Consider the following 11,658-nt stretch of genomic DNA (forward strand, 5'->3'; position numbering starts at 1 on the left):
TGACAAAACACAAAAAAGACAACTAAAATGCAAGACTTTTCAAATGAATTGCTGCTACAATATTTTAAATCACCACTTTTAGTCCTGGAGTCGTTCATCAACATCCCGAAGCCACTTCTAACTAGAAATTACATCCGAATAATTTCAGGGAGAAAGGGTACATACCTTAATGTTTTTCGTAGGGGTGAAATTGTCTCTTCTTATCGCCCAAATACAGTTCTTCTTCAACTCACGATCTATAGGAAAGCTAAAAACTTGAACTTTGGGTCTAGTCCAGGAGTTTCCTTCGCATCCCGGCACCACACATGTGAAAGGCATTTTTAACAAAAATACCTCTCAAACAAGTTTTTGAAGCCCACCGAGTGAAATTAAAGAATAACGGAAACTTCACTATTCACAGAAACTCTAATTTTCACCAACCTAACCACAAAAATCCCTGAAATGTGGTGAGATGTAACGTTAACAACGTAATCTCCAACCTCAGCTGTCGCTTGCGATCCTTCCGTGGGCCTTCTTTCTTGGTGGGTATGGCACCATTGGAGAAAGAAAATAGTCCCACACTGGACACGAATCTTAGTATCCAGATATGAACTGGATACTAATGTGTCATACGTTAATTCACGAGTTTTTAGGAAATTTGGTCATATATGTATGATACAATTTTATCGCTGCATATGAATTTGCCAGTGTACTGTTCAAAACCTTTGTATAAACGGAACACTAGTTGGACGTCTGCTGGACGTCCAAGATAGGACAGTGTGTGGACGGATGACAAGGAAGGCAGCCGGTGGTCCTCTGGCTGTCCTGAAAATCTGTGGACAGTGAGAGGACGCACTGGACGTGCAGCGGACGTCCTTTGGCAACAATGTGCTGTGTGAGATGTGACAGTGGCGTAGCCAGGGGGGAGGTCCGGGAGGTCAGGCCCCCCAAAAAAATTAATTAGGTATTTTACTCTGGAAAATATAACATAATATTGAAAAATAGTGAATTTACAAAATATTTCATTGAAAGATGAAGTTTTTTCGATTATGAAAAGTGTTTAAAATTAGTTTTAAACCCACTACTTAGTACCCTGTTTTTCAAAAATTTTCCCCACGTTTTGGACCCCCCACCTCTCCCCTAAAAAAATTCCTTGCTACCCCACTGATATGTTGGAACAGTAATTTGAAACCATAATGTGTCACTACCTCCAAGTTTTCGATTTAGTAATAGATCGTAGTAATTTAGTAATAATTTTTAATCCTAGTTAACCCAGAGGAGTATTAAAATGCTGTACAAACCAAAGGAATAAACTGAATTGTAATGTTTTTTTATCATCTTTAGGTAATAGTTTGTTATTTCTATGGAATGTGTTGGGTACTTACTCATGCTGTGGGATGTATTCAGATGTATGTGAAGACCTTTCCTCAGAGGTAGAGCTGCATAACTCATGTCTGTTGATATTTTTTGTTTATTTTATAGGCATTACTGTGTGATATTACTGAAAAAATGTGTTCTAGATATAGTGTAATTAACTATAGGATAACCTATTAAAGTAAATTTGAAGCCAGATTTATGTTGGAATCCAGTGTACCAATTATATGATTAGTTTATGCTGCATATAGAGTGGTGAGTCGTGAATGCCACTTTTTCTGGTTCAACGATGTAAGGCTAACTTATTATCTCTCTGTGTTCCGTGATAGCAAAAGATTGAAGCTGCTCTTGCGAGCAGTTTATTAAGTTATTTTTATTAGCTAGCATATTTTACTAGCGTCATCATCTTTCTACCTCTTCAATCATGAGGCCATGTAGAACTTAGTGAATAAAAATTAAATGTTTGCAGATCTACGTACTTGCACAAAAAGGACTGACTACAGGTGGAATGAATGGTGAAAGTTGAATTATTTAGAAAAAATTTGAGGGGAATGCAAATTTTTATCAAGAAATATTTACTAAATGAAAAAATTTCTATTTCATACACTATGTTTGTAAGATATCCAGTGAGGGGGTTACAAATGAAAAATGTAATACTCGTCCATTCCGCTCCTTTGCCGGCATGCAAATGCTGCCTTGTTGCACACCCAACATTTATTATATTGTGCCATTTCTTGGTTGTGCGAATAAATATGTTAATATACTGCACTACCCTACCCTTTAAATTCTTAGCTATTAAGTGTGACTTGAAAAAAATAAGAAAAAAAATTTAGTAAACGCTCAAACAAGAAATAATTCTAGTCTTTCAAATGATAAGTTTTAAGTGAACTCTAATTCTTAACAAATGTCTTCATGAGGGAGATATGGAAAATTAACCTGTTTCACTGTCATATTAAAATTAAAGAGGGTGGGTGCATCTTGATTCATGAAATGTCACATAGAGTCACCTAGAAAGGGTGCTCATGAGCTGAGCCTCTTGTCTTCATTGGGAGTGGGCTTTCTTTCCTGGAAATGGAGCTCTCACCAAGTGGAGGAGTTTGCACATTTGGCACCAAGACATTTGGTTACTGGCCTTGTGGTTCGTCATTGGGAGGTTGGGATGGCAAGTGTGTTGGTTTCGCAAGGGATGTGTTGCGCATGACATGCTTCCCTTTAGGACTCTTCACAACTGCATTCCCATATATTAACAGCACCTTTAAAGAACTTGGCGAAAAATTGGTGGAAAACTTGTTTCCCTGCTCCTGCCTCACAAGTACCCCATCCATCCCCTGATTCAAGTGTTCTTTTTGATGCTCTCCTTGCTCCATCAGCATAGGCTTTCATCTTTGCCGTCTGTTGCTCCTTGGTTTTCACTCTCCCAGGGCGTCCCCTTCATCAGCTGGAGCAGGGAGCCCGTCGGTCAATACCCTACTAGCATGTTTGATGATATGCATTTTGCCTTGCTGCCGCTGCAATAGTACTGTTCCTTCAGCACATCGATGCATCACAGCATCGGTGACGATAAAAGTAGGATTTCCCAAACTAAAGTACAAATGCTAACACGGGATAGTTTGTGATAAAGTTCTTTTTCTTGTCCACGGCTCCCTGATTTTCCTGCTCCACTCAAAATCTGTCTCACCTTTCAGCGTAACCCTCAATGGATGGGTGATTGCTGAGTACGTAGGAATGAACTTTGCACTGTACCCAATCAGTACTAACAGACTCACTAATTTTGTTTTTGCAGTCGGAGCCTTTATCCTGCGACAGCTTCAATACGACTGTCCAGTAGGGCGGATCGCAAAAATCGATTTTTTTCAAATCCATCTGGCCCAATGAAAAAAAGTTGTGGGACCGATCAAAAATAAGGCCTGAAAATTTTGAGACCTGTACGTGAACCCCTGACCCTCGCTCAAATGCAATTTAGGGGGGCAAGGTCAAAATTCGAAAAATATAATATTTTATGGTCATTCCCTATAGATTCTGCCGAGTTACTGCCCTTCTAGGCTTCTAGGGCAAAAATTTCGTGCATTTTGACGTATCTGCCACCGTTTAGCCACAAAATACCTAATTTGAGTCCGCGTCCGCGAAGAAAATATTCCAACGCCCACGCAGCGTCGCGGATACCAAAGCCGCAGGCCGATCCCTTCCCCTCTACGCTCGCTTCTCCCCCTCCCACGCCTCTAACACAGCAAAATTCATCCCGCGCATGCTGCTAGGAGGTCGTTTATCTTTCATAATATAAATCAGAAGATGGTAGAAGGTAAAAAACGATGCGTAGTGAGACGACTTATCCCTTCTTTGGCGCCTCGTCGGCGTTAAACAAATCGATGTTACCAACTTTTAGAGAAGTGATGAAATAATTTTAGACCTGCGCGCGCAGGAAAGGAGACTACGGTCTTGAAGACGCCTCTCGAGTGGCTATGAAGGTTTGGGAACTTACGTTATGCACTTCTATTCCGGTATTGTCCGACAGCTGTGACTAAATGGATGAATAAGGGTGAAGGCCGCCGGCGTACCCTCCCCGCTCCCCTCTCGAACGCCCCAGATGCAACAAAATTCACACCAAGTGCGTCTTTCTTCATAAGTCTTACTAATATTTGATTTATCAGCATCGTCCAGTGAGGAGCAATCACGAAGGAATTATTCAATTACCTGCTTTCCAGTCTGTATTTCTTATGTTATTGTCATTCCTTGTCTTTTGCTGCTGTCAACAAAGTTTTGGTAAATTCTTTCGCGAATCTCTCGTCCGTATGTATAATAAAAGGAATATTGAAATTTAAATTTGAACTTTCATCAATAGATTTTTAAATTCCACAGCGCTATGCTCGGATATAGCCGAAGGAACCGGAGTCTCTCTCCAATATATCATCAGCGGGTAGTACTTTACGTCGATATTAAAATCCAGCAATTAAAAAATATCTCGGATTAGTCGCCAAACGCATCCTTGCGGAAACGCATATTGGGTCCCTAGATTACCCTCCCAACGTTTATGTCGCAAATCCAAGTCAACATAGTGCAATTAGCAAATAGACCACTGTAAGGGATGAAATACGATTTGATGCTTTCCCGGCGAATGATGTGGGTAAACTCTTTTTGGAGTTCAACAAAATTTATCTCTTAGGATGAGCCCCCAGTCGGAGCTTGAAATGTTGGCCATTACGGAAAAATTAACCCGGTGGGAATCCCGAGAAGAGTCTACCCACACTGCAAGGGATGTTGGAATTATGCTTATAGCAAAGGGATGATGCCTCCTTTTTGGGCGGTATTCGCTTGGTACCATCATAATCAAATCCTTTTTAATTCTGTGTACCTAATTTTCACTCGGAAATGAATCGATAATCGCAGATTTTATAACTTTTGCTAATCCTCCGACGGGGGAGGCAAACCTCCAAAAGTGGGACCCTGTTTCTTCAACTAACACCACACATTCCCCTATAAACTTGTATTGATAAGTCCTCTTCCCTTTTTTCATCAGACAAGAGTATAGTCTTTCATTCCAATAAAATGAGACCCTTTGATGACACCTCTCTTTTCTTATTCACAGTAATTAGCATCTTTTTCTGGCTACGTAAGTAATTCCGGTACACTAGCTTTGATATATCTTACGAAGTTATGACTTTTGCGTCAGCTAAAGTTGCGGGAACGATCATTGCTGTTGCTTGGTTCTTGGATTTACCTCTATCACAGTTGGCAGACGCATTTTCCCCGAAGAATTTCCAATTTGAGGTTATAGTCCTTAATGTTTATTTCATGAGGAAAGTAGAGATACAAATCGGCTAATTTCTCGCCATTTTAATTTTCTTCGGATGAATTGATGAAGAAAACTTTTGATACTATTTTCCCGTGCAAGAATTGACGATGATGACTCAACGCTCGCCTACGATTCCCTTTTTTCCCAAGTTGTCGAGTTTCTTTAGGGTTCAATCCAGCAGCCATCATCCCACACAGCACAAATATATCCATTGGATATCCAATGGATATCCATGTTGGTTGCCATGACATCCATTGGATATCCATAGATTTATCCAATGGATATCCAGTGGATATCCAAATGTCCTCTATCTGGATACGCCATGGATATACATTAGACATCCATTGGATATCCAGTGGATATCCATTGAGAATGCTCTGGATTTGTAGTGGATTTTCAGTGGATATCCAGTGGATATCCAAATGTTCTCTATCTGGATAGGCCATGGATATACATTAGACATCCATTGGATATCCAGTGGATATCCATTGAGAATGCTCTGGATTTGTAGTGGATTTTCAGTGGATATCCAGTGGATATCCAAATGTTCTCTATCTGGATAGGCCATAGACATACATTAGACATCCATTGGATATCCAGTGGATATCCATTGAGAATGCTCTGGATTTGTAGTGGATTTTCAGTGGATATCCAGTGGATATCCAAATGTTCTCTATCTGGATAGGCCATAGACATATATTAGACATCTAGTGGATACTCATCGAGGATCCTGTGGACATTCATTTGATAACCAGTGGATATCCACGATACTTAGGTATTCAATGGATATTCATTACAAATCGTCTTGAATTCTAAGGGATATACAGAGTCTAGGGAAAATCTTGGAGATCCCCAAAAATTGGCATGCTACCAACAGGATATTGAGTGGATCCACCAAATATCCACAACTACACTGTAAAATAGAAATTATACTTGAGTTAATGCCTTAAAATTTTCTTTGTTTGGCTACATAAATTTAATGCATTCTTTTGCAATGAATAAGTAAACACACCAATGATTGAGAACCTTGTATTAATTTAACAGACTAAGATTTTGGATATCACCAGAGGTATAAATGATGGATGAAAGAGCAATAACATTCTGAAATGAAATTTATTTAACTTATGACTTTTACAATACAATGCTATTTTGTTTTAATTAGAACATATATGAATTTCATTATTTAAACTCAATTATTATTAACATTATTATTATTATGTGCACCAGGTTCCTGGATATTCCTGAAATAAATAATAGAGCTTGTAAGTAACTAAGGTTAGTGCTCTAACAATTTAAAATTATTCCTTTACAGTAAGCTCAGAAGTATAAATCCAATGTCACGTAGCTGAAAATTGTGTTTTTGTTTCAATGAAAAGGAACTCCATAGTAGGAACAATAATGCAAAAGTCTAAATAATTTAAAGATCATAGGCCAATTTAAAGACCTAGGCCACCATCATAATTAATGACAGACTAAAATAGGAATAATGATATGCTCTCTGTATAGATATTTCTGTGAGTTGTAATATTAAATAAATAAGCCAAATATTAATAATGAACATAGTAATTTCAGGACTCTACCAGAATTGTTTACCTGGCTTCATTGATGGCCCTCGCCTTTCCGTGTCGCAACCAGTTTTTCACAGAATCAATTATTACTTTGTCCGTAATTTTTTCATTAGGGAAATTACCTCTAACACCGCCTATAGCAAAGAGATAAAAGTAAATAATCATAGCATCCAAAAAAAGGGGCAAGTACATGATAGTTAATCTTTCAAAAAGACAAGGTCCACTATGTGCACTTAGCACAAATTATAATAATAGTTGCTAAGCTTATTAATTTAGATGCAATCTTTTTCTAGTACTGCAAATAAAAGTTGGTCACATTTTGACTGGTAAAACTATTAAATGATGATCAAGAAGACATAATTACATAAAATCACTTCAGCGAGGTTAAGTTTTGAAAATATTTCTTTTTTCTTTCCCCCTGACCAGCTATAGTTGGCTGCAGCCTCATTGGTTAGAATTTTCTTAAGAATCGCCTTCACCACAGCATCAATGGAATTTCCTCCAATGAGAGTAAAGTAATGAGCCTAGAAAAGAAGAGTAGTTGGCTTTATCTAGGTAATGAGCCTAAAGATGAAGTAATGTCAAGGCAACCAATTGTACATAAGAAGATAGCATTTATGGCTTAATTAATTCTAAGATGTGGCAACCAAATGATAAAATGCAAAATATCGTTTTCATTTTTGAGTGATTTCTGAAAAGTTTAACCTTTATGGTTAAATAAAATGACATTGAAGGTAAACTAATTTCCTAACAGGCAAGAACCGATTAGTTTAAAATGAGTCAGGAGAAAGTAAGCCTTTTATCCTTTTTAGGTGGCAACTATGAAGAGGCTTCAAAATTGAATATAACTGGTACCTACTATTTCCAGAAACAATAAAATAAATGATAAGTTATAGTATACCAGGACCAGCCACATTGAAAAATTTATGGAGCCACCTGCAGTACACAAATTATGAGAAAGTTCCGCAGAGAAAAATCATTCGCTTTGCCAAGAATTTGAACCCAGATATGTACCTACATCAATTTCCAGTTGAGTGCCGGTAAAGCTATGGAGAGGTGTTTCCCGTATATTGAAGTTGTTGGACTCTACTACTATATACTATTGGACTCTGTATTTACTATATTTTGGGCTACATATAAATAGTCCAGAAATTCCCATGGAGGGGAAAGATGCCTTGGTTGATGCGTTCCCTGACTATGCATTAATTTACAGGTAGCTTAGCTGGCTAAAGCACTCAACCAGAAATCTGAAGATCCGGGTTGTTCATGGCATAACTTACTTATTGTTTTGATCGATCGATCCATTAACACATTTTCACAATGAGATGCCCGTATTTAAGATTTAACGTACCTATTCCCATCTCTTACATTTGTTTTGTTGTTTTTTTGCTCTTAAATTAGGGCATCGAAAACGTTATTAGAATATAAAAAATTTCGTAGCATAAAAAGCGTGGTTAGGGCCGAAAAAACGTAATTGAAACTGCATGAAAACGTTCTGATGCCACATGAAAAGGCATTTAAAGGCCTACGTCTTTAAACACGTGTTTACGGTCGAGAAAAAAATGTTTTCGGGCGGACTTAATTACTTACTGTTTCAGTACTTTTTTTAGCTGTTTTTGAAACGCTTTCATGAGATTTTTGTGCTCTCTGGTATGTTAACGAATATGGTCAGCTATTAATAGTACGCGTACACTTACCTTTAAAAACTTCCGTCGAAATCTGGCGGAGGAGTCCAGCAAATGCGTCACACAGAATGAACTAGTGACAGCAGTTTAAAATTCACTCGCGAAAAACGAAGTGATGAATATAGTTTTGTCGCACTAGCCTCAATAACTGACACTCGCAAAGACACTAGTTTCGAAAAACGTGGTCACTCGGATGTCAAGTCAAAAGTAAAACCAGTAAAACTGCGAAAAAACGTTTCCCAGCTTTCCCCCTTTCATGACGGTCGCGGGTGTACGACGTCTTTGCTTCGGGACCCAATACTGCGGGGTTAGGCTTTACCCTCGGAGTCCGGGAGCAACTACCCTGACCCTTCGCCTTTATTACCCCTCTTAGGTCATGCAATTGTTTATCCAGTCAGTTTTCTAAATAAATATTTGTTCTTTTCTCAATAAATATAAACTAAGAATTGAATTCTTTGTCTTTTGAGCAGCGTTTACAATTTTTAAACGAAATTTTACGATAAATATTAACTTATATTTCGAGTTCTTTATAAAAATCAACATGGAAATTGATGCTGCATTAAATGCGTTAATATTGACCTTAGAACTTCGTTTAAAATTTGACAAGGCTCAGAAGAAAACGAGGAATTCAATTCAAAGTCTGCAATTTACGTGCAAGAAACAATTGTCCATGTGCCAAACACATATAAGCAACCCATGAGTTGACCTCGAACCGATGACACTGGTAGGGTCGTAAATCCGGAGAGGAGGGAGCACATGTGCTCCGTCCTCTCCGGGGAGAAGGGAGCACATGTGCTCCCTCCTCTCCAAGGGAGGAGGGAGCACATGTGCTCCCCCCTCCCGTGTGATTATCGGCGAGACACTTTTTAACGAATGTCCTCCAAAAATGCTCCGTACCAATGGCGCAGCGAGGGGGAGGTTTTGGGGGGATAAACTCCCCCCCCCCCCCCCCCGCGCAGAACTCAGAGAAATTTATAAGTTTAATCCATTTTAATTAATTGGATTGATATTACTAATAGAATAGGTAGCGTAAGGATTAATAAAATATCCCTCCTAAAGCTGTAAAACTCACAATTTTGAGCCATTTATTTTAAAATTCTGCAATTTATTAATCTCGCACCTACCGCTTATCCTGGCGTGTATTCCATATCCCCACACACCCCGGTACATATTAGTTGCACCTAAACCCTCCCCCCCACCCAGCCTTAATTCCTATAGCTGCGCCCCTGCTCCGTACCAGTAGAAAGAAGAGTCACTTGGGGATCAGTACAGCAGTCATGCTAAGACGAAAACTCCGCCATCTCGAACGGGTTAAGTAGTTATTCTTATTATTTTGTAATATCATTTAGTAACCCCTGTCATAGAAAACATGTATAGATTGATTTTTACGTTCATACTGTAACTACTCATTATAAATAATTATTATCCATGGGTGTCCTCTGATGAATATCCAATGGATATCCACTCTTGGATATCCATTGGATATTCATTGTTGTACTCTGATGGATATCCAGCCATGGATATCCATTGTATATACATAGGATATATCCCGTGGCGATGGATGTGTGGTGGACATTATGGATATCCAATGGATATACAGTGGATATTTTGTGCTGTGTGGGATCTTTCTTTTCGTCAGATTGTCTCTCAAAATACTTCTCATTGGGGGAACCTTATGCTCCTCCATGCACTTACACGCAAAAATATAGCATAATTTAAAATGTTCCTTTAAAATTGTTTGAGTCTTATACTTCAATAAAACCCTACTTTTGGCCTATTAGTAGTATTAGATTTTCCGTAAGTCTTAGTACTTCCTGTGGTACCGCAAAATCTATTTAGTCACATTCATAATGGAAGAGAAGCGCGTCACCATAGTTCGCACACCTTCATAGCCACTCGAGAGGCGTCTTCATAGACCGTAGTCTCCATTCCTGCGTGCGCAGGTCTAAAAGTATTTCATCACTTCTCTAAAAGTTGGTAACATCGATTTGTTTAACGCCGACGAGGCGCCAAATAAGGGACAAGTCGTCTCACTACGCATCGTTTTTTACCGTCTACCATCTTCTGATTTATATTATGAAAGATAAACGACCTCCTAGCAGCATGCGCGGGATGAATTTTGCTGTGTTAGAGGCGTGGGAGGGGGAGAAGCGAGCGTGGAGGGGAAGGGATCGGCCTGCGGCTCTGGTATCCGCGACGCTGCGTGGGCGTTGGAATATTTTCTTCGCGGACGCGGACTCAAATTAGGTATTTTGTGGCTAAACGGTGGCAGATACGTCAAAATGCACGAAATTTTCGCCCTAAAAGGGCAGTAACTCGGCAGAATCTATAGGGAATGACCATAAAATATTATATTTTTCGAATTTTGACCTTGCCCCCCTAAATTGCATTTGAGCGAGGGTCAGGGGTTCACGTACAGGTCTCAAAATTTTCAGGCCTTATTTTTGATCGGTCCCACAACTTTTTTTCATTGGGCCAGATGGATTTGAAAAAAATCGATTTTTGCGATCCGCCCTACTGTCCAGTGGTTGAACCCCATCCTTCTAAAATAAATGTCCCCTGAATTCAACCTTAGGTTCGGATATGGTACATTTACACCAGTTCTCAGTAACCCCATTCTACTCCAAAACTTTAGGAGTTCATAAAGTCACCGATCATGTTCTCTTTGGTTTCCACCCCATACTGGGAAATTTTTGAAGTATTTAATTACTCCCTCGCAGGGTGAAATCACTCTCTTAATCTCTCTCTTTGGAAACCCTCACATTCAGCCCAACTCATCCCAAATAGCAGCGGCATAAACCTCATCCAACCCTGGTGGGTGATGAGGGTCAGCATCCTTTGACATTGTTTGTCAATTTCTATTTGGTTAAACTTATCGCGTTCATGTCTAAAACTGAAAACACAGTAGCTCCCAGCAATTTGGCTAATAACTGATCAATTCTCGGCAATGGATGAACCTCCTGCTCAATAGCATTGTTCACTTGCCTTACGTCCAAACACTCCCTGAGTTCACCTGATTTTTCGATCACTCACCAGAGGAGATACCCACTCTGTTGGCTTGTCAATATGTACTTTCGATTACACCTCAGTCCTTCATCTCTCTCAGTTTGTTCTTCAACAATGGCTGAACATGTATCGGCACTTTTCTTGAGTTCTGCTTAACTGGTTTCACTTCAGGTTTCGCAGTCAGTCGAAGTTGAAAACCCTTTAATTTTCTCAGCCCCTTGAAAACTAATGGGAAATCGTCTTTAATTCTATCCAT

The 11,658-nt window shown here is 39.2% G+C and overlaps 1 long non-coding RNA gene across 2 annotated transcripts; it reads right to left on the minus strand.

Annotated features, from left to right (window-relative positions):
- Positions 1 to 5,364: 5,364 nt before the first annotated feature.
- Positions 5,365 to 8,755, minus strand: LOC124162218. Of its 2 annotated transcripts, none has more exons than XR_006865510.1 (3): positions 8,409 to 8,755; positions 6,737 to 6,845; positions 5,365 to 6,384 (listed from the first exon to the last, which is right to left on the minus strand). It is a non-coding gene; the product is annotated as an uncharacterized LOC124162218 (long non-coding RNA). The 2 variants fall into 2 exon arrangements; XR_006865509.1 differs by having other exon boundaries at positions 7,076 to 8,755.
- Positions 8,756 to 11,658: the final 2,903 nt, after the last annotated feature.

Source organism: Ischnura elegans, chromosome 7 (assembly GCF_921293095.1).
Source record: "Ischnura elegans chromosome 7, ioIscEleg1.1, whole genome shotgun sequence".
Lineage (NCBI taxonomy): Eukaryota > Metazoa > Arthropoda > Insecta > Odonata > Coenagrionidae > Ischnura > Ischnura elegans.